The following is a 22,436-nucleotide window of genomic DNA, read 5'->3' as shown; positions in this document are numbered from 1 at the left end:
AATTAGAGTTACCCTGAGGCTGGGGCAAGACAGGATTACTTAGTCTTAAATTTCGACCACAAGGTCCCAGAAGAAAGGAAAGAAAAGAGGAGGGGAGGAAACAGAATTTTAAGAGTTCTATGGAGAATAGAGCAGAATATAGAGGATGGGCCCCAAAGTCCTAAAAATTTCCCACACTTAAGATGGCCTGCAGAGGAAAGGGGGAGAGGATCCCCAATTGTGTGTATCAGGGAAAGGGAATAGCAAGTGGTCCAACCTGTGTCCTCTTCCAGAGAAAGGCACAGAAGTGGGTGTTGAGGGGTGGGAAGTCATTAATTTTCTGTTCCCAGAATAAAATGGCATAGGGAGTTCTCTCCAGGGAACAGTACAGTACCCAGCGTGCAGAAGACAGGCTGGTGACCAAGTGTTCTCACAGCACTGCCATCTCCCCTTGCAGAGACAGCACCCAGAATTAGGCACTGCAAGCGCCATGTCGGAGCTGGCATTGAGAATACTTCAGGCTCTTCTCAGCTCACTCAGCATCAGGCACAGTGGCAAGGAAGGGAAGAGGAATGTGAACCCATAAGGTCAAATCTTTTCTTCCCTTCCTTCAATTTTGAGTAAGTCACTTAACCTCCGAGTCGCCCTGCCTATGTGATGAAAGAGTCAAACTAGAGCAGGATGATCTCTAAGGACCCTTCCAATTCCAAATCCTAGTATCATCTGGGCCTCCAAGATCCTCTAACTAATGATGACGGTAACTTCCTGCCCCCCTCCTTAGGGTGTATATAAGAAGACTAGAATTGGAGTCAGAAGACCTTGGCTCAATTCAATTAAATAAATAGTTATTAAGTACTGTTACCAGTATAGTATCAGTCACTGTGCTAAGCACATGACCCATGAAGGGAAAACATTTTTTACAAGTCCCTGCCTTTTCATTTCTAAAATATATAGAGAACTGAGTCAAATGTACAAGAATACAAGTCATTCCCCAATTGATAAATGGTCAAAGGATATGAACAGGCAGTTTTCAGAGGAAGAAATTAAAACTATCTATAGTCCTATGAAAAAATACTCTAAATCACTATTGATTAGAGAGATGCAAATCAAAACAACTCCAAGATACCACATCACACCAATAGATTGGCTAACATGACAAAACAGGACGATGATAAATGTTGGAAAAGATGTGGGAAGAGTTGGAACACTAATTCATTGTTGGTGGAGCTGTGAGCTGATCCAACCATTCTGGAGAGCAATTTGGAGCTATGCCCAAAGGGCTACAAAAATGTTCATACCCTTTGACCCAGCAATATCGCTTCTGGGACTGTATCCCAAAGAGATCATACAAATGGGAAAGGGTCCCACATGTACAAAAATATTTATAGCAGCTCTCTTTGTGGTGGCCAAAAACTGGAAATCAAGGGGATGCCCATCAATTGGGGAATGGCTGAAAAAATTATGGTATATGAATGGAATGGAATACTACTGCACTATAAGAAATGATTTACAGGAAGACTTCGGAGAGGCCTGGAAAGACTTATATGAACTGATGCTGAGTGAAAGGAGCAGAACCAGAACTTTGTACACAGCAACAACCACAGTGTGGGAGGAATTTTTCTGGCAGACATAGTATTTCATTGTTAACGCAAGGACTTAAATAATTCCCAATGGTCTCTTAAGGCAAAATGCCTTCCACATCCAAATTAAGAACTATGGAATTTGATCACAGAATGAAGCAGATCATTTTCTTTTGTATTATATTTTGGTTTGTTTTATAATTTCTCCCATTCATTTTATTTCTTCTATGCAACATGACTAAGGTGAAAATGTATGTAATAGGAATGTATGTGTAGAACCTATATAAAACTGTATGCCATCTCACAGAGAGATTGGGGAGGTTAGGAGGGAAGGTGAAAGGGAGGGGGAAAAAATCTAAGATATATGGAAGTGATTGTAGAAAACTGAAAACAAATAAAATAATAATAAAAAAAGAAGAAAAAAGTCCCTGCCTTCAAGGTGCTTACATTCTATTCAAAGAAAGGAACATAAGCACAAATAAGTCAGTACAAAATTTATGCAGGGAAGCACTAACAACTGGGGAAGAAATCAGGAAAGGACTCTTGCAGGACATGACATCTGAGCAGGGCTATCCAGCCAGCTAATGATCCACAACCAGGAAATGGGGAGGGAAAGCACTGAAGTGAGAAATGCATTGCTGTGCAGGGCTAACAGCAAGGAGGTGGTTTGACTTGAATTCAGGAATTGGGAATGTGGAGAGTTCAGAAAGACAGGTAGGGCTCAGACTAAAAAAGGCTTTAGATATCAGAGGAATCTGCATTTTAGTATAGGGAGCCACAATAACTTGTGGAGCAGGGGAGTGACCTGTGCTTAAGAAAATCGTTCTGGCATCAGAGTACAAGATAAATTAAGAAGGAAAGATGCTGAAGGCAGGAAGACAGATTAAGAAATTACTGAAGTTGTCAAAAAAAAGAAAAAAAAAAGAAAAGAAACTATTGAAGTAGCACAGGCAATAACAGATAGGGATCTGAACTGAGGGGGCAGCCCTGACAGGAAAGAAAAGGGGATGAAAGTGAGATGTTATGAAGATATAATGGACAGCTTCTTGGCTATGGGAAAAGAAGAGTCATGGATGACTCCAAGGTTGCACTTTGGTGGATTGGCTGAGGTCTAGCCCTGACCCTGACTAGCTGTATGACTAAGCAAGTTATTTTTTCCCTCATCATTGTTTCCTCCTCTAAATAATGGGATAATAATACTTGCACTACTTACTTCACAATGTTATTGTGAGAAAAGTGCTATTTTAAATACTGAAGAAACAAATGTGCATTATTGTTACTGATGGTAAAATGTCATTCGTCTGTGAACAGGTGGGGGAAGCAATGAAGTGGGTGGGGTGGGAGGCGAAACCTTTCCCAAGATGACCCAGCACAAAGTGGTGACATCTGCCTGCTCATGTAGCCAGACATGAGAAGAGAACGTATCATGGAATTTAGAGTTGGAAGAAACCCCAGAGATCATCCAGTCCAAATCCCTCATTTTACCGACAAGGAAACTGAGTCCTGGGAAGGTGAAGTGACTTGTGGTCACACAGCTAGTAAGTAGATAAACCATACTCCAAAAGAAAAAAGAAACGTTTGTGTCTGAAGCCCAAGCTAAAGCAATCTTTAGCAGACAGTTCAAGAAAGCAGAAGTCTGCTTGCACCCTCAGGAAACAAAAAGGAATTTGGCTTTGTGCATGTATAGTGACTGTATTGCCTCAAAGCAGCTTAGCAAATGTAATTCTGCCCCCAACCAAATGGCCTGCTAGGACAGGCCCTACTCTTCTAAAGCTGATACTTTGACTTCCAAAAAAAGACTGAGAACTATCTCCCCAGAAGCCAGCGTCCCAGGCTGAGGCAGGGAGAAAACTGTCCTTTCCACAGGTACTTACATGAAGTCTTCCAGGACAAATCTGGAAGGGTTTGGGAAGCTGAGATGGGAAAGAGGACTAGTGCAGACAGAAAGCCTGCCTAGTTGGAACTAGTGCTGGGATTGGGATGGGGTCATAGGTAGATAGCGTTATCATTGCTTCAGATGTTCACAAGATTTTTTTATGGTATAGCAGAAAAAAGTGTCAGACTGAGAATTAGGAGATCCAGGTTCTAGTCCAGGTTTTCCCACTAATGTGCTGTTTTCTTAGGCAAGCCACTTCCCTGATCTAGGGATCAGTTTACCTATATGTCAAGGAATCTCTCAGCTCTGTGTTCCAAGGTTCCTTCCACTCCAATCAGTTTGTATTCTACTGTAAAGTATCTCCCAACTCTGTATAAGTCCACTAAAAAACAAATAAAAACTGAGCTCTGCAAAACCACATCTACTTATATTGTAGTGCGAAGGCAGACTGTTTGGGGGGCTAGGGGTTCCAACTTTTTTTCCCCCATAAAATGAGGTCCTGGACCAAGATCTCTTGTAGCTTTTGAGATTCTTCACCATTTTTAGGAACAAAGGCAGAAATGCAACATGGGCAGAGGGTTCACTTACCTGAAGCTGTAGGGTATCATACAAAGAATTAAAGAGAAAATGGCCCCCCAAGGCATACATGCCACATCTGGCAATTCCATAGCAGGTAACCTTGTCATGTGGGTGCATGGACATCTCCCAGACAATGGGCAGAAGCCTCATTTTGAGCATATATATGATGCATCACCCTCCTATCAGGCTCTTGCCTAGACTTGCTATTCACATCCCCACTCTCCCAAACTTCTCTGCTGTACCTCAGAGGCTAGCACATGCTGTGGGTTTGACTAAGAGCAATTCCAGTGCTGGAGTCGGGGAGAGAGTGGAGTTGCTGCACCCCACGCCTTAAATGCTTCTCCACCTGACCTGTCCACGACACTCCCTGGGTTTCCAGTCTCCCTCCCAAACTGAAATGACTCAGCCTGATAAGTTGGCCAAGTATGCAGGGTGTGTCTGGGTACTGCTTAGGGACTCCAGGTGGAAAAGAATGAACCTGAAGCCCTGGAGAAGGAGGGGAATACCTTGTGATGGGCACCCTTTCCTTTGTGCTAGATGCTCAGATACTCCTGAAATCTCAGAGCTGGGGAGGGGGGGGAGAGAGAAGAGAGAACTTTCAAGGGAAATCCAGGACAACTCTGACCTAAAGTGTATATCTATTTTATAAGAGCCCTCCAAAATGACCAGCCAGGCTTTGTTCGAACACTTTTGGCTATAGGGAACTCACTCTCTTATGAGGCAGGCCACTTTACTTTCAGATAACTCTAAATAAAAAAACTCTTCTTCCTTTTAAACTCAAATCCACCTCCCTATAACATTTCCTCTACTCATTCTAATTCCACCCTCAGCAACCAAACCAAACAAATGTGGCCTCTCTATTATATGACAAAGAAAGCACTGCATAGTGGATAGAAGGTTGGCTTTTAAGCCAGGAACAGCCAAGTTCAACTCTCATCTGATACATCCTGACAATGTACGGCTGGATAAATCACTTGACCCCCTAGTGTGGTAGGTAGGCAATTTTTGAAGAATATAAGTTTCAGGGAAGGAGCTGACCTGTATTTATTTGTAGAGAAAGTTTCTATATCAGGGAGTTTCCTGTGTCAATGAAAACATAGGTCCGATCCCTATACCTAGCTTCACAAATTAACCTTGCAGACATCTGAAGATCTACCTAAGTTTCTTTTTCTTCAGGCTCAATATTTAATTTAGTGGAACAAGCATGTATCTTAAGCACCTATTATGTGAAAGGCCCTGTGCTGGCTCTGGGAATTCAAAGACTGGACACTGACTACAATTTCATAGAGTTTACAATTAAATAAATAGCCCTAATTCCTTCAACTATGCCTCATATAGTTTGGCTTCAAATCCCTTAGAAACTCCAGTACTGAACACGATTCACTGGGGGAAGTGGGGTGGAGAGAGGGAGGAGGAGGTTAACCAAGGCAGAGAACTGTGCGACTCTCCCCTTTCTTCTGGACATTAAATTTCTATTATTGAAATCTAAGACCTCAGGGTAGGTTTTGTTTGTGTTTTGTTTTTTGCTTTTGTTTTTTAGCTCCTATGCTTATTGAGATGGAGCTAGAGCTAGGTGGTGAAGTGGATAGAGTGCTAAATCTGGAGTCAGGAAGTCCTGAGTTCACATCCAGCCTCAAACACTTACTAGCTGTGTGATTGTGAGCAAGTCACTTAACCTATATCTGCCTCAATTTCCTCAACTGTAAAATGAGGAAAATAATAGTACCTACTTGTCATCTGATTTTACAAAAGCATGACATTAAGAAAAACAAAGTTACTAGGGACAGTTCCACAGGAAAAGTGCTAAAAAGAGCAATTATCTATTGGAGGGGATTTCAAGACTCTCTGGTGAGGTTGTTAAATTGAAATAACCATGTAGTAATAACAATGATGATGAAAATTGCAATTTCTCTAGTGCTTTAAGGTTTCCAAAGCACTTTCCTTACAATACCCTGTGAAACAGAAAGAGCAATAGTCTCAGACTGGGGAAGTGACTTAGCAAGGTTACCCACCAATGGAATTGGGATCCCAACCAGATCTTTACTAACGCTGAGACAAATGCTCTTCCCACCCTGCCAGACTCTCTCAGAACAAGCTCATCCAGGGTTTCTCTGTGCTCTCTAGTTTTAGGATCTGTTTGATGTTAGTCTTTTCTCTCCAGAGAGACTGCAGACTCCTAAAAAACTGGTCAGCTCTCTGTCTCCAAAGATACTATACATTCTCCTGCCTCTTCACCTTCTTTATGCTGCCCCTTGTATCTAGGCTATCCTCTCCCCAAACTTCTGCGCTGATGAGAAATTCTTTTTATCCTTAATGCCAAAATAAAAGGCCACCTCCTTCATGAAGCCCTCCTTAATCCTCCTGGTCAGTCAATCAAAAAAACATTTATTAAGCACCTACAATGTGCTAAGGCTCAGTAATGACCTTTTTATCTAAATATATTTATCATGTATTATTATGTATTACAGTTATCTCTGTTTGCATTTCATTCCCCTACCTGACCATAAACTTCAAAAGGGCATAGCTCCCCTGCCTCTCACCAAACATTGGGATGATCACGTAGGAAGTGCTTGGGACCTAGAACCTGAATTTAACTAAATAAGGTTCCCTTTTGAGAGCTGGCCATAGAAGCTCACCTGTTCAATCCCAGGCCACATCCACCCTGAACTCTGCATCACTCACATTAGAACAGGATTCAAGGAGGTGGTGATATGGGAATGACATCATCGCGCATCAGGCAGTGCAGAGGAGGCATTGAAGTAGTCGCAGGAACACAGCGCAAGGAGCCAGTGAAGAGAAGATGAAGGAAGAGGACAGGGAGGCTGACTCTCTAGCACTACTGCTTGCACCTACATCCTAGGCTAGCCCCACCTCCCTCTGGAAGCCTTCCTGGACCACCCCCGCCCACAAAGATCTGTCCTTTCTGACTCTGTCTCCCTTCTCACAGGTACCACCAGAAGAGCTCTCTACCATTGGGTGGATCCTCTATGAAGAACGGATGGCACAGGAACCAATTGTGACTTCAGAGGGGAGGGTGAGGTACATCTCCATTTTCTTGTCAGACAGAGGTAACAGCCCACAAGTGCAGCATGTAGAGTTCTTCACACCTTGGCCCCTTCCTAGCTTTCCCATCTTCTTCCACTTGGTTCTTTCTCGTTCACCCTACGCTCCAGCTATACTGGCCTTTATGCTGTCTCACAGAGAATGCTTCAAGTACAGTCTTGGTGCCTTTGCCCTGGCTGTCCCCCATGGTTGGAACGTTCTCTTTCTTCACCTCTGCCTTTCAGAATCCCTGGCTTTCTTCAATATTCAGCTCAATCATCATCATGTTCAGGAGGCCTTTTCTGGTCCCCTCAGCTATCAGAGGATGCTGGGGGGTGCAGTGGATAGAGAGCTGAGTGTGGAGTCCAGATGACTTGAATTCATCTAAATTCAGACACTTACTAGCTGTGTGACCCTGGACAAGTCAATGATGTTCTGTCTGCCTCAATTTCCTCATCTGTAAAATGGGAATAATAGCACCTCCCTCACAGACTGTTGTGAGGATCACAAGAGATAACATTTGTAAAGCGCTTAGCACAGTCCTGAGACGTAGTAGGTGCTTAATAAATGCTTGTTCCTCCTTTCCATTAAAGGTTACTTCCCACCTACCCTGTGCACATCTTGTATAGACTTGTTGTGTCTTCTAGAAGAAGGCAGGGGTTGTTTGGGGGTTTTCTTTGTATTCTCAAGGTTTAGCACAGTGTCTCACTGTGCTAATAAATAAGCACTTCATAAATGCTTGTTGATTGTCTAAGTGAGTGAGTCAATGGAATTATGGATACATTTTCAGTATGATCTAGAAAATGAGAGATCTATATCAGATGTCTTCAAAGGCCCTCTCTAGCTCCAGAGTTATGACATTATGATCGAATGATTGGCTTTGCTTGACTGTACCTATTTGTTATAAAGAAGGGTGAAGGTCATTGAGACTTCCTGTGGCTGACTGACTACTGAAAAGAAAAAAGCAATAACACAACATTTAAAGAAGGAAACAAGATACGGATTTGTGGAAGGACATGAGCAAGAATAGCACAGGATGGAAAGGCATGAATAGGTTATAATCTGCACTAGTGGAGGGAAAACCTACACTCATGAAACAAAGGAATTATCCAAGCACAGAAGTATAACCTACCGCTTTGTAAAAGCTTATGTATCATCTTTGGCCAACAGCCCTTTGGATATTACGCTAGGAGAAGAGGAGGGGGCCTACCCTGATTTGGGCTCTGCCCAACCACCACATCAACCACATGTGGTTTTCCAACGCTACCAGGAACTTTCCTTGAATACCCCAATCCCATGGGGGCTCAGCGGCATAACAGGTAGCATGGTGTACGGGAATAACCCTAAATATGAAGTCAAATGACTTAGATTTGAATCTCAGCTCTGCCCTTTGCTAACTGTGTTACTTTGGCTAAGTATTTTAACTACAATTTCTTCCTTTGTAAAAAATAAATAAATAAATAAGGGGTTGAGCTAGATAATGGCTAAGGGCCCTCCCAGCTCTAAATCTTGCAATTTTATAACCAAAAACTTGCTGGGAAGACTCAATGAGATAATGTCTATAAAGCACTTCATAAATCATTGGGCCAACACAAATGAGCTATTATTATAATAACAAAGGGCTCTTGAATAAGGTGGGCTTGGGCATCCTAAACCTGAAGACCACAGCAGGCAAGGCTGAATCTGGAAAATAGCCTAGAATCCACTGGGCCTCCTGGGGATTACGTTGGGGTACTGATTAGACCCAGTTAAATTCAGGGGTAGAAAGGCAATGGGTACTAGTAGCAGCATGTCATAGGAGATACTGTTGGACTTGGGAGTCAGAAAAACCTGTGTTTGAATCCTACCTCAGACTGTTAAAAATCATAGAATCCCAGAACTAGAGCTAGAATGGGCCTGAGTAGACACACTAGTCCAAAGCTCTCATTCTCTGAAGCCCAGGGAATTTAATCAACTTGCCCACAAGGGTAGCAAATCTCAGAGTCAAGATTTGAACCCAGGTCCTCTTAAACCAGAGCCCATGCTCTGTCTACTGCATCATGATGCTTTACTAGCTGTGTAACTGTGGACAAATCATTTGTCCTCTTTGAGCCTCAGTTTCATCTGTAAAATGGGAATATTGGTAGCACTATTTCATAGGACATTGTGCACTGAACATTTGTAAAGTACTTTTCAAAACCTAAAACATAATATAAATGTGAACTACTATTATTCTTCTTGATAGCAGCAGTGAGGAGAGTCAATTATGCTGATCTGCTTGACCCAAGGCACGCCCCCCCTCCACCCCTTGCTGCACTTCACCCTTCTCTCCTCTTTGTCCTGAAACCATCCTTCCCAAAACAGAGGAAGTGCCAGCACAGCAGAAAGCCAGCTGAGGTCAGAATCAGTAGGTTCACTTCTCCCTTTAAGGCCTCTGACAATTAAGTTTCATTTCACTAGCTAAGTGTTAGACAGACACACCTGCACAAACGGATGGACTTAAAAGTATGACTTCAGGGCCTGGAAAGCCCAAGCCCCTCATCTATTCCCTGAATGGCTTTTCACAAAGAACCAAATCTTTAATTCCACAGTTGAAGAGGCAAAGTATAGTTCCCTGGATTGGAGAATATTAGAACTGAAAGGGACCTCAGATACCATCATCCATTCTGACTCCATTTTACATATAATGAATCTGAAACTCTGCTAGGGAAAGGAAGTGGCTTACCCTGAGTCCCAGAGCTCATAAGGAGAAGATCTAATAAGCAAATGCAAGTCTTCTGACCACAAGTCTAGTTTTTCTCTCTTACTACACCATAGTAGTCCCAACCATGAGACCTAATCCAAGCCTCACCTCCCAGTGATCAGAGTCACTAACTCCCTGTGGGATTTGAACCAAGGCACAACCCACCCCTCTCTGCACTTAAGATTCTTTGCATGTAAAATGGAAGGGTTGAAGGACAAGGTTTCTGAGGTCTCTTCCAGCTCTAATATTCTATGACCAATTATTCAGGCTGGGATATGTTCACATCCAGCCCATGGGGGGTGGGGGTGGGGTCAAAGGGAGGAGGAGGAGGAGGAGGAGGAGGAGCTGGTATTAACGAGCAGCTGGGCTGGGGAATTCAGAGTCTGTCAGCCTACGGCATTCCCCACACTCAGCCTCACCTCCTGCCTACATACAAGCTGGCTGGTCATCCTTGGGCAAGACAACCAGTCACCAAAGGCTAGAAGGGACTGAATACATCAATTAACCAGGACACAGAATCCTGTCACTGATATGAGTGTACTCTGTCTCCTAGGCTCAAGCCCACTCAAAACTCTGGACTTGTCCTTGACTCCTTTCTCCCCCTCAACTCCCACATCCAATCTGTCCCCAAGTCCTTCAAATTCTCCCTTCCAAATAGCACTAGCATCTCCCCTTATGGCCACCCTCCTGGCCTTTGTTATCGTATGCCTTAACTACTGAAATAGTCTCCCCACACACATTCTCTCTTGTTCTCTCTCTTCAGTCTTCCTAAAGCTGAGCTCTGACTACTTTACTCTCTTGCTCATCGAGCTTCATAACTCCCTATTGTAGCCTACAGGATAAAAGTTCACACTTCTTGGCCCTCCCCAGTCCGGAAACAACAGACCTGTTCAACCCTGTCTCCTATGCTAAAAGGCCACTGGGATGAGGACTTGAGTGTCAGTGCTATCACTTACTAGCTGGGGAACCTTCCAAAGCCATTTCTAGGAGCACGGGATTTAGATTTACAAAGACCCTTGGAAACCATCTAGTCCAAGGTTCCATGAGTCTGGGGCCCGTGAACCACTGACTTCAGAGGATAAATGAGCTTGTTATGGATGAAAAGTTACATCATTATTTTCACAAACTTCTCAGTAAAATTTAGCCTTTGCTTCAATGATGAATGGAAATAATAAACTGTCACTCTGAAAAGGAGCCTCTAGGCTTCACCAGACTGACAAGGGGCCCATGAAACAAACCAAGTTAAGAACTCCATGATCTAGTCTAATTCCCTCATTTTCTACCTGGGGAAAATGAAACCCTGAAAAGTCCAGCATATTGATCAAAATAACTCAGGTAGTGAATGACAAGGTTCACTTCTCCAAGCCTCAATTTCCTCATCTGGGAGTTTAAACTTGCATGACCTAACCCACAAAGCTATTGTAGAGAACAAAGAAGGTTATGCATAGAAAGCACTTTTTAACTATAAGGTACCACATAAACATAAGCTGCTCCCCAGAAAAACTGGTCTACTCACACTGTTCCTCTGATACACCTGGGACTTTCCTGACTCCTTGCTTTGCTCGAGATTGTTAAAATTTGTTTCGCTTTTTAAAAAGCCTGCATATTAGCAAAAGAAATAATATGATCCCAAAGGTACATATGCTGTACTCCCTAGGAACATTTTAGACACTTTGGCATGCCACATTCACATTTTCAGGCCAACAGGTTACAATTTGGTATATCAGTGAAAGAATACAGTTATTTCTTTAAAAGTAGCACTATTACTACTCCCAGGGATTGACTTTCTAGGAGAATCTAGCTAGCACATCATAGCTTCTGAGAAAAATCGTTTATCAGGAGAAGCTAGGTGGTGCAGTGAGCAGAGCACCAACCCTGGAGTCAGGAGGATCTAAGCTCATATCTGGTCTCAGATACTTGACACATTTACTAACTGTGTGACCTTGGACAAGTCACTTAACGCCAGTTGCCTTGCCTTCCCTCCTCCAAAACAAAAACCATAAAAACAATTTTCAAAAGAAAGAAAAATGGCCCATCATTAGCGAGAGTGCACCCCTCCCCCACCGATTGCTTTGTATTTACTTTATATGTGCTTTGTGCTTATTTTATCTGTGTACATGTTATTTCTCCCTAGTAAAACTTGGATTCCGTGAGGGAAGGAACCATCTTCATTGTTCTGTCTCGGAATCTGTGGTATCTGGCACATAATGGGCATTTAAATGCTTACTGAATTGAAGACAACCTCTCCAAACTTTGTGCCTCAAACACCTGTACGTATTCATCACTAAACCCAGCTTCTGCACAGCCTTTTCTGTCCACCCCAAGGATCATCTATACCATTCATCTAGCACTTGGCATTGACTGGTTCGTGCTGTTCGATGTTTTCTCAGCTCTGTGTCCCATCTCTGCAACTATATTCTAAGTTGCTCTCAAGCAAGGACTGTACTTGATTCATCACTGTATCTCACATAGACAGTAGGTGCTTGGGAAATACTGGAAGGGTGACTGGCAGATTGATATCCACACGTCAGACCAGAACCCATTAAGCCTCTGACTTCCTTTCCCAGAACTGCAGATGCCAGAAACTTGACTCCAGCCCCATTCAGAAACAAACCAGAAACAATGAGCCAAAAGTGGAGATCCATGCCTATCCCAGATGGGGAGCTTGAACTAACTCTCAGAACTAACTCAGAGTTGGAAAGACATTTAGAGACCATAGAGCCAACTCCCTTATATCAAAAAAGGGGAACTTGAGGCCCAGGGTGGGGAGGGTCAGGCCAAAGTTACAAAGAGTTGGTTCTGCTACTTACTAGCTGTGTGACAGTCGGCAATTCATTTCGTATCTCTGAAGTTCCACATCTGTAAAATAAGGATAACAAGACTTACACCATTTGCCTCACATGGAAGTGAAGAATTCACTTTGTAAATTTATACACACACACACACACACACACACACACACACACACACACACACGCTGACTTTGGAGGACCTGGGTATAAATCCTGCTTGTGTCACTTTTTGACAGCCTAGAAAGTCAATGGACATCTCTGGGCTTAGTTTTCTCATTTGCAAAAAGGAAGGATTGGAGGAGGTGACCTCCAAGGTCCCTCTGAGCTCTAGGTCTATGATCCTGGATATAGATATGTATGTACACTATGTATACCTACACACACAGGAGCTGGGCTCCAAGCCCACCACTGACCTACTTGTGGGACTCTGGGGAGTCATCTTCCTTAGCCTCAGTCACTTCATCTGTAAAACTGAGGAAGGAGGAATCAGACTAGATGGACTCCAAAGTTCATTCAAATTCGAAATTCAAGATCCTGCAATACCATGATTTTTTGTGTTTATATAGCTTATTTAATTTTAAATATTAATTAAATTTGAATCTATGAATATGTGAGTTATTATTAAGAGAGGAAACATGGAGTAGTAGAAAAAGCATTTTCTAAAAAAGATTTTGAACTTGGACACCAAGAGCCAAATCTCTCACTTACTACCTATAGGGTCAAAGCAAGTCACTGCTTTCAGCCTCAGTTTTCTCAACCTAAAATGGAGTTAATTATTAACATATACTTCCTATTCTTGATACATATACTATATATACGTATCTTGTCCCAGATAGTGGTTAAGGGTGGGAGAAGATGGTTTATATAGCTTAAATTGCTATAGAAATGTGAGCTATGAGTAATTATAAATTAATAATACACATAATAACCACAAAAATAAGTACAACTAGAACCCAAGTATCCTAACTCCTAGGCCTACAATATTTCCCTTATACTGAATCGCCTCCCACTTCCCTCACCCCTAGTTCTGAGAAAATTGCTTCCTCAGAGGAAGGGGTAGCCAAGGGGTCTGCGGTCTCAGGGCCCAATTTCGAAGGCTCAGGGTGGGAACTTGGCTAAGAGCTTTTTTCTCTAGTACAATGGGGCTTTCTTTCCTTCCCCTTGTTTATAGCCCAGAGATGAAAAGCTGCAGGGGCCAAGGGGGCCTAGCTCCCCAGCCTGTTTAGATCTGAGCCGGAACACTGGAATTCAAAGCAGGGGCCAGTCACCTGCACCCCTCGTATAAGAACACTCTTCTTCAGGCCATGAGACCTGCAGTTTCTCGATTCCCTGAAGAATCAACCTATCTCATCTTTCCCCTGGGAACACAATGAGACTGAACAAGCCTCCCGGAGCATGGTGGATATGTCTCTCTCCTGTCTTGACCTGCTCTCTCTTCCCCGCTTCCCACCCCTACCTCCATAATGGAGACTGCCTTCTCAGATTCCAAAGTCTTCTGAAGGGGCCTAAAGCAATCATTTCTGGCAGCTAGGCTTCAGCCAAAAGAAAAACTACAAGAAGGGGTCAAGAGATCAGAGTTCTACTATTAAGAAGCTATGTAACCTTAGGCAAGTTACTTCTATTTTATGGGCCTCAGTTTCCTCATTTGTAAAATGATGGTTTCAAGGGTCCTTCCAGTACAATTCCTGGCTTGTTGTAAGTACTAAAAAATTAACGTTTGTTGATTAATTGATCTATGTTCTAAGGTTCCTCCTCCCCCTGAGAACCTATATTTTATATTCTAAGGCGTTTCCTTTCCATCCCTGACAGACTATTTTTCAAAGTGTCTTGTAGCCATAGCACATTCTATGTTCTCAAACCCCTTTTAAGGCCATCACTTGTTCTGAAGTTCTTCCTTGTTCTAAGAGTCTGTGTTGTATTTTCAAAGGTCTGCCCCTTCTAGCTCTGTTCCGACATCTCTTCCAGCTCTGTCATTCTAGGATCTATTTTTGAAGGTGCTTTCTAGATCTGACAGTCTGTATTTTAAGGCTTCATCCAGCTCTATCATTCTAGGTTCTATGTTCTAAATTTTCTTCTAGCTCTTACATTCTACATTCTAAGTCCTAAGGTCCCATCTAGCTTGTACTTGCAAGGGCCTCCTCTATTCTGACACTCTATGATCTATATACTAACCATAGACATTAAGCAAACCACAAATCAAATGCCAGAATGGACCACATTAGCTTGCAGAACCCTAAAATGAACCCAAGTAACAATATTTTTACTGCACCACAATCCCAACCAACAATATTGTTTGTTTTGGGTTTTTTAAATACCCAAGGAGACAGTTCCAACTGGTAACCAAACCTACATATTTTCTAAAATGAGTGTAAGAGAATACAACAGGAGCCTCAGAACATTCCCCAAATAGAACCAGCATTTCATGTTGTTGTGCTCAAAGATGCACCTGTCATTGACTGGGGGGGGAGGAAGGGTGCCCACTTCCTATGAGCCTAAGGAATGAGACTCAGCATCTCCATGGCTCAGAATCCAGGACCTTGAAGAGCAAAGAGACATGTGCTAGGGTAAAGATTAAAGTCACCTGCCCTATTTTAACCAGACCTAGTATCAGTCTTTTCCTCCACCCCCAGACATCAGGAGGGCCATAATACAGTATGATACAACACACCTTTATTAACAACATGGTCAATGTCCTCAAAGAGCTCAAAGTTTAGGAGGAAGAAAATCATACAGATAAATATAATATTCAAAATTATATGATAAACGTACTTTAAAAGCCAGGCATGGTGGCACATGACTGTCCTTCTTGCTACTGGAGACACCAAGGTTGATAGATCTCGAGTTTGGGAATTCTGAGCCACAGTGCAGCTAGAGTCAACTGGGTATCCTCACTCAGTTTGGAAACAACATGGGAGGAGAAGGCTGCAGGAGTGAACCAGCCCAGGGCAGAAAAAAAAAAATAGAGCAGCTTAAAGCTTCCAGGCTGATCAGTATTGGGATCAGGCCCCAAGTGGCTGCCGCACTTCCAGTTTGGACAAAGCAGGCAAACCAGAGTCTCAAAAGAACAAAAGCAAGTTCTATGTGAGGTTTTAGTGAAGAAGTTTGTTACTGGCTGAGAATGGATGTGGGGGAGCTGGGAAAAAAACAGGTAAGAGTTCCCCAAGGTGATTCCAATTCTAATCCCCAAGGTTTTGGGATACTATCTCTGGTAACAGGATCTAAGCCATGTCTATCATGGCTCTGTATCTACCAAGGGCTCTGCATATAGTGAATACTTACAAATATTTGTTTTATAAATGTTTGTTGAGTTGAATGAATTTGGAGGAGAGGAAATGAGATACCCTGGTTGGGGTAGGCAGGCCAGGAACAGCACTCACTGTAGGGCAGCCAGGCACATCTGGTGACAACTGGCAAGCCTAATCTACTTCTGAGGGAGTCCTCCTGCCCTTCTGTCCCAGGGTACTCCCTTATCTCGGCAATCCTTCTCCTGGCAATCAAGGGCAAAGTCTAATTAAGCTGAGCTCTGAAAGTGGAAGGAGGTAGTATACAAGTGGTATTAGCTCTGGACCACTTTGGGAAAAGAGCCTACTGTGGGTCCCTATTCCCTAGAGTTTCCCTCTCAACTCCCCCATCAAAGTCTGAGTAAGGCTTTTCCTCCTGGTTCACCTCCTCCCCAGCCGAGGACATCAGCATTCTCCCCCTACTCCATCACTTCTGGCTGGCACACTCGGCCTCCCTCCTCTCTTATGACACCTGTCTTCCCCAGCAAAGCCAGGGTAGGGAGCCCAGAACGGGCAGTGTGAGCAACACAACCTCAGAGGAGCTTAGAGTTAGAAAGATCCTTATGGATCATCTAGTCCAAGAGTTCTGAAACTGTTTTTTTGTCATGGACCCCTCTGGTAGCCTAGGGAAGTCTAAGGATCCCTTCTCAGAATAACGTTCTAAATGTTTAAAATAAAATACATAGGATTACAATAGAAATAAATGACACTGAGATAGTTATCAATATGTTTAATCAACAAACTCACAGACTGCATATTAAGAATCCCAGAATTCTAATCTAACACCCTTATTTTAACAGAAAAGTGAGACCTAGAGAGGAGAAATAACTTATCCAAAGTAACAAAGGTGACAGAGCCAGGATTCAAAGCTAGGTTTTTGGGCTCCAAATCCAGGGCTCTTTCCCCATACCAGTCCATTTGATGTTGCCCCAATGTGCTGCCCTGCCCCTCCACCTTGGGCTGGAGATTTTTCAAATGATTAGAAGAACAGGTGACATGTAGAGGGAGAAAACTCCAAGCAAAGAGCAGTTTTCTGTGCCCATCCAGAAAGAAAACCATACAATTCCCTAAGAAATCTCCTGCATCTAGCAAATCAAAACAATTCTGAGGTATCACATCACACCTATAAGATTGGCAAACATGACAGAACAAGAAAATGATAAATGCTGGAGAGGATGTGGGAGAGTTGGAACACTAATTCATTGTTGGTGGAGCTGCGAACGCATCCAACCATTCTGGAGAGCAATTTGGAACTATGCCCAAAGGGCTACAAAAATGTGCATACCCTTTGACCCAGCAATATCGCTACTAGGACTGTATCCCCAAGAGATCATAAAAATGGGAAAGGGTCCCACATGTACAAAAATATTTATAGCAGCACTCTTTGTAGTTGCCAAAAACTGGAAGTCAAGGGGATGTCCATCAATTGGGGAATGGCTGAATAAATTATGGTATATTAATGTAATGGAGTACTATTGTGCCATAAGAAATGATGAACAAGAAGACTTCAGAGAGGCCTGGAAGGACTTATATGACCTGATGCTGAGTGAAAGGAGCAGAACCAGGAGAACTTTGTGCACAGCAACAACCACAGTGTGCGAGAGTTTTTTCTGGTAGACTTGGAATTTCGTAATAACGCAAGAACTTCTTAAAAAAAAAAAATCCCAATGGTGGTTCTCTAAGGCAAAATGCCTTCCACACTCAGAGAAAGAAATATGGAAGTCATTCGCAGAATGTAGGAGATCATGTTTGTGTATGTGTATGTTTTTGTGTATCATGTTTTGATTTGTTATATGGTTTCTTCCATTTGTTTTAGTCTGACTACATAGCATGACTATGGTGAAAATGTACTCAATAGGAAAGTATATGTAGAACCTATACAGAATTGTATGCAGTCATGGGGAGGGAGGGGGGTGGTGGGGGGTAGGTGTGAGAGGGATAAAATCTCAATTGTATGGCAGTGATTGTTAAACATTAAAAAATAATAAAAAAAAACAAGGAAAAAAAAAAAAGAAACCTCCTGCATCTAGTCCCATCATTGTACAGAAGAGAAAGCTGCAGAAAGTGACTTACTCATGGTAACATGGTAAGGCAGTGGCCTGAGCCAGAACGAACATCTCCTGACTCCCAGGCCACGATTCTCTCCACTGTACCATTCTACCATCCTGGCATCCTAGAGAAGAAGGGCTTCACAAGCTTTTAGAGAACTTAGAGACCACCCAGTCACTTACAACCCCAAGTCTAAAAGTCATTCCACCAGACTAGCCCCTGATTAGTTTTGGGCGCATCACTTGCTCTCTCTTCCAGTTTCACTTTCACTGACTGTTAAAATAAGAGTAACACCTGAACAGCTTACACGATTTACCAAACAAGTCACTGAATGGCTCTGGGCCTCAGTGTCACCACCTGTAAAATGAAAGGATTAGGCTGGATGACTCCTGAGATCCCTCCTAATTCTCAATCAATGAGCCTATTACACAGATCTCACAGGTGTCAGCCTGATCATCTTTTCTCTATGCAGCATTTACTCAGAGGGTCCTAGATCTCGAGCCAGAAGGACCTCTAAAGACCATCAAGTCAGTCTAACCCCCTCATTTTACAGGTGAGGAGGTAGAAGCCCAGAGAGGTTAACTTGTCCAAGGTAACTTGTTCAAGGTCAAGCACGGAGGATTTAAACCCAAGTTCTCTGATTTCAGAGCCTGGCCCATCTGCACTAGACTTGGAGTTTGAGGAAGGACGGGTAAAATTCCAGTTCTGCCATTGCCTAGATATGTGACCCTGAATAAATAACTTCCCTAAGCCTATCTCAGTTTCCTTCTCTACATAATGAGAGAATACAGATGCTCCCCAAGGTCCCTTAGCATCTTCTGATTCTTTGATCTTCCTGTATTCCACTCTGAAACCTCCTCACCAATTTGTTTCAAGCTCAAGGGATAAGTCTAATGGGAAGAGTGAAAAGGAAAGAAGTAGAGAGGCTAGTCTGCAACTGATAATGAGACCTCCCCCAGCAGGGCTGGGCTGAGCTGTATACAGCCCTTCTTGGAGGTCTGTTGGGGCTCATCTCAATGAGACAAGGCAGGGTCCCTAAAATTCAAAGATGTGGTGTAGACCAGCTGTCCAACTGCAGACACTCCAGCCCTAAGAGACAGAAGAACCCAGGTCCTCATGCCCACAGTGAGGGCACCCTCAGGGTGCATGGTCCCTTTAGAGCACTGCCAGGAAGAGAGAAAGGGAAGTGGGATGGTCTGTATGTCATCAGAATGGAAGGAACAATCATCATCCCCATATCTCCCCCGTGGGAAGCACTTTACAACTAACAAAGCACCTTTTATGGACACTGTTGTATATGTCTATCATTTCTGTGGAAGAAATCAGGGATAAAATGGATTGCCTGAGTTGTTTCGGTGAGAAGGTTTAGGTCAAAGATGGGGATGGTTTATCCATTCATAGCCCTTTGAAGCAAGTTCACAGAAAGGCAGAGGGATTTTTTTCAGTCCCTCCAGAAAAGAAGGCAAAAAGGGAAGAATCATGGGGTAGTAAGAAAGAGTCACTGGAACTCAGGAGACCTGGGTTCTTCTATTCCAGACTCTGTCATTAAGTCAGTGAGTGACACTCTACAAGTCACTACCCTTCTGTGGGCATCACATGTAAAACAAGAAGGTTGGATTCATTTATATCTAAGATCCCTTCTGGCTCTAAGGTTCTATGGTTTCAAGCCCTTCCCAGCTCCGACATTCTGTGTTCTAAGATCACCTCCAAGGTCCCATGATCCTGTATTCAGTGGCCACTTAGCTCTTGCCCCACTTTTGACACTGTTCCACTGGGACTCCAAGTATCCACAGTTCCTATAGTTTTCAGGGCCTTAACATACTGGCTCCATCACCCCACAGTAAGACCCAAAACTTGGGTCCTTAAACATAACAATTTAATAAGTCAAATGGGAATATGTAGAAACTTCAGAAATTCTGAACCAAGACAGAAGAAGCTCACCTGCCAACACTCGGGTAGGCAGTATAGCACTATGGGAAGATCACAGGCTCTGGAACTACAGGGCCAGTATTCAAATCCTGCCTCTGATACTACCTGTGGGACCCAGGGCAAATCATTTCACCTTCCTCATCCCCAATTTCCTCATTTATAAAATAAGGGCTAGACATCAATTCTAAACTTATGATCTTCATAAACCTGATCAGTACTGCCCAGCTTAATTATTGCCTGCTAATTTACTGCCACAGGCAAAGGAGTAAGGTAAGCCCTGGTGATAAAGCCTGGAACATGATTCCCAGTTTCAAAATCCCCGACTACAGGCAAAGAGATTATGAAATGAACCTTTTTCCCTTTGAATTAAATCTTGGCATGACTTGGGCAAGGCACAACCTGTCTCTCAGTTTCCCTAAAGACCCTCTCAGTTTTAAATCCCTTGCTTCCTGCTAATTCTCCTCCCAGAGAATTAGGGATTGAAGGGGGAAGGGAAGGAAGAGGAAGAGGGAAAGGGAGAGGAGGAGGAAGAGAGAGGAAGGCAGGGAGGGAGGAAAGGAAGGAGGGGGAGTGAGAGGGAGAGAGAGAAAGGGGGGGAAGAGAGAGAGAGAGAGAGAGAGAGAGAGCGCACATGAGCATAGAATCAGAAAGAGCTGCTGATCAGCTACCTGGTTCATCTTTAGTGTAGGAATAAACAAAAAACACATGTTCTGATCCTGGCCCTTTTACATATGACTGGAGGCTGGAGAACAGGTGTTTTCCTCTCCTGAAGAATCTTCTGCAGCTTTTCCAAGGTTAGCAACTGATAAGCTAACTAATGTCTTTCATGAAAATAATTTTACCAAGTGGATTTTCATCTCTGGCAGCAGAAAGACAGGATGGTGTAGGGTCATGGAGTGAGATGATATGGGTTTGGGTTCCTTCGTTGACAATAACTAGGCACTATGATTTCAGGGAAATCACTTTTCTTCCCTGAATCTCACTTTCCTCACCTGTAAAAAGATGAAAGGTTCTTAACTTTTTTTGCATTCTGGACCCCCTTGGTAGTCTAATGAAACCTATGGACTCTACCTCAGGGTAATGCTCTTAAATGTATAAAATAAAATACATAGGATTACAAAGGAAACCAATTATACTAAAATATATAGTTATCAATATTAAAAAACAGTAACAGTAAAAAAACCAAGTTAACAGACTGAGGTTAAGAACCTTTGAACTAGACCTCTGTGGTCTCTTATAAGTGTGACATTTTGAAGTTCTATGATCACAACTTAATAAAAGCAGAACTGTATGGGCATGAGATACAGAGAAGATATGGAGAGGACCTAGTACACTTATGGGTCCAGAGGGAGGCTACTAGAAGGAGAAAGTGGGGTCTTCAAAGGCAACCTGACAAAAGGAAAGGGGCACTGGACTTCAAATCAAAAGGTTCTAAGGGTCCTAGTAGTAGAATCCTTAAGAATTAATACTGACACTAATTAGCTGTGTGACTCTGGGAGAGTCATTTTTCTTCTTAGTCTCAGTTTTCTCATCAGTAAAACAGGAATAATAACAACCTGCATTAGAAAATCGTGGAACTTTAGAGTTGGAAAGGACTTTGGCAGCCGTCTAGTCCAACATATATATAAAAGGCACCTTCATTATAACATAACTAGCAGATAATCATCCAACCTCTGATTAAAGATCTTCAAGGAGAGGGACCCTCCCACCATTCCACTTCTGGACAGCTCTAATGATAATAACGATTCTCTTGATGATGTTTTAAGGTTTGTAAAGCATGGTACATGTCAGTTATTTCATTTGATCCTCATAACAATCCTATGAGGGAGGTATTATTAGCCTCATTTTATAGATGAGGAAGGTGAGGCTGAGAAGCTAAATGACTTAAACTTAGGGTCACCCACTAAGTGTCTGAAATGGGATTTGAATTCAGGTCTTCCTCAGTTGGAGAGTCCAACATTCTCTCTACTGTGCCAACTTTTCCTGACATCCACTCTACATGTGTTTGGGGCCAAAAAGAACAAGCCTAATACCTCTTCTAGATACCTCATAGGGCTAATGTAAGACTCAAATGAGATAAAATATAGAATCTACAGAAATGGGATTGTTATTATTATGACCATAAAACACTGTATTTGTCATTATTTTACCATGCTGACTATGTGGGGCCAAAATAAGCTAGCTTCTGAACAAGTAAGTCTTGAGTCTCACTCAGCATCCAGAAAATGGAGCTAAGAAGAAAAACTGGGTTTGATTATAGAGCCTCAGGGCCCAGCAGAAAGGATGTCAAAGTTGGTTTCAGAGGATCTGGGTTTGAACATGAACTCTACCACTTACTATTACATGAACTTGAGCACATCACTTCCTGGGCCTTCATTTTCTCATCTAGATAGTTCTTTCTAACTCTAAATTTGTCATCCTGATTCCAATGTCTATAGCCTGCTGGGGTTCAAAAAGTATTTCCCTCCCAATCACCTATCTAACAAGAAGAACCCTAAGGCTCAGGGAAATTAAGGGGCTGGCCTAGATATTTAGCTAATTAAGGATCAGAAGTGAACCTTGAGACTGGGATCCCTTCCACTAAATCCAATGTTCTGTCCACTCTAC

General features: G+C 42.8%; 1 protein-coding gene across 15 annotated transcripts in view; it reads right to left on the bottom strand.

Annotated features, from left to right (window-relative positions):
- Positions 1-22,436, bottom strand: part of SRC (SRC proto-oncogene, non-receptor tyrosine kinase) — a 150,203-nt gene that overhangs the window by 71,238 nt on the left and 56,529 nt on the right. For all 15 annotated transcript variants that reach the window (XM_072631535.1, XM_072631528.1, XM_072631523.1 and 12 more), the window contains one exon: positions 12,589-12,637. The gene's annotated coding sequence lies outside the window, so the exon portion shown is untranslated. The remainder of the gene's footprint in view (positions 1-12,588; positions 12,638-22,436) is intronic.

The sequence above is a fragment of the Notamacropus eugenii genome, chromosome 1 (assembly GCF_028372415.1).
Source record: "Notamacropus eugenii isolate mMacEug1 chromosome 1, mMacEug1.pri_v2, whole genome shotgun sequence".
NCBI lineage: Eukaryota > Metazoa > Chordata > Mammalia > Diprotodontia > Macropodidae > Notamacropus > Notamacropus eugenii.
This window is presented reverse-complemented; position numbering and strand designations above follow the sequence as displayed.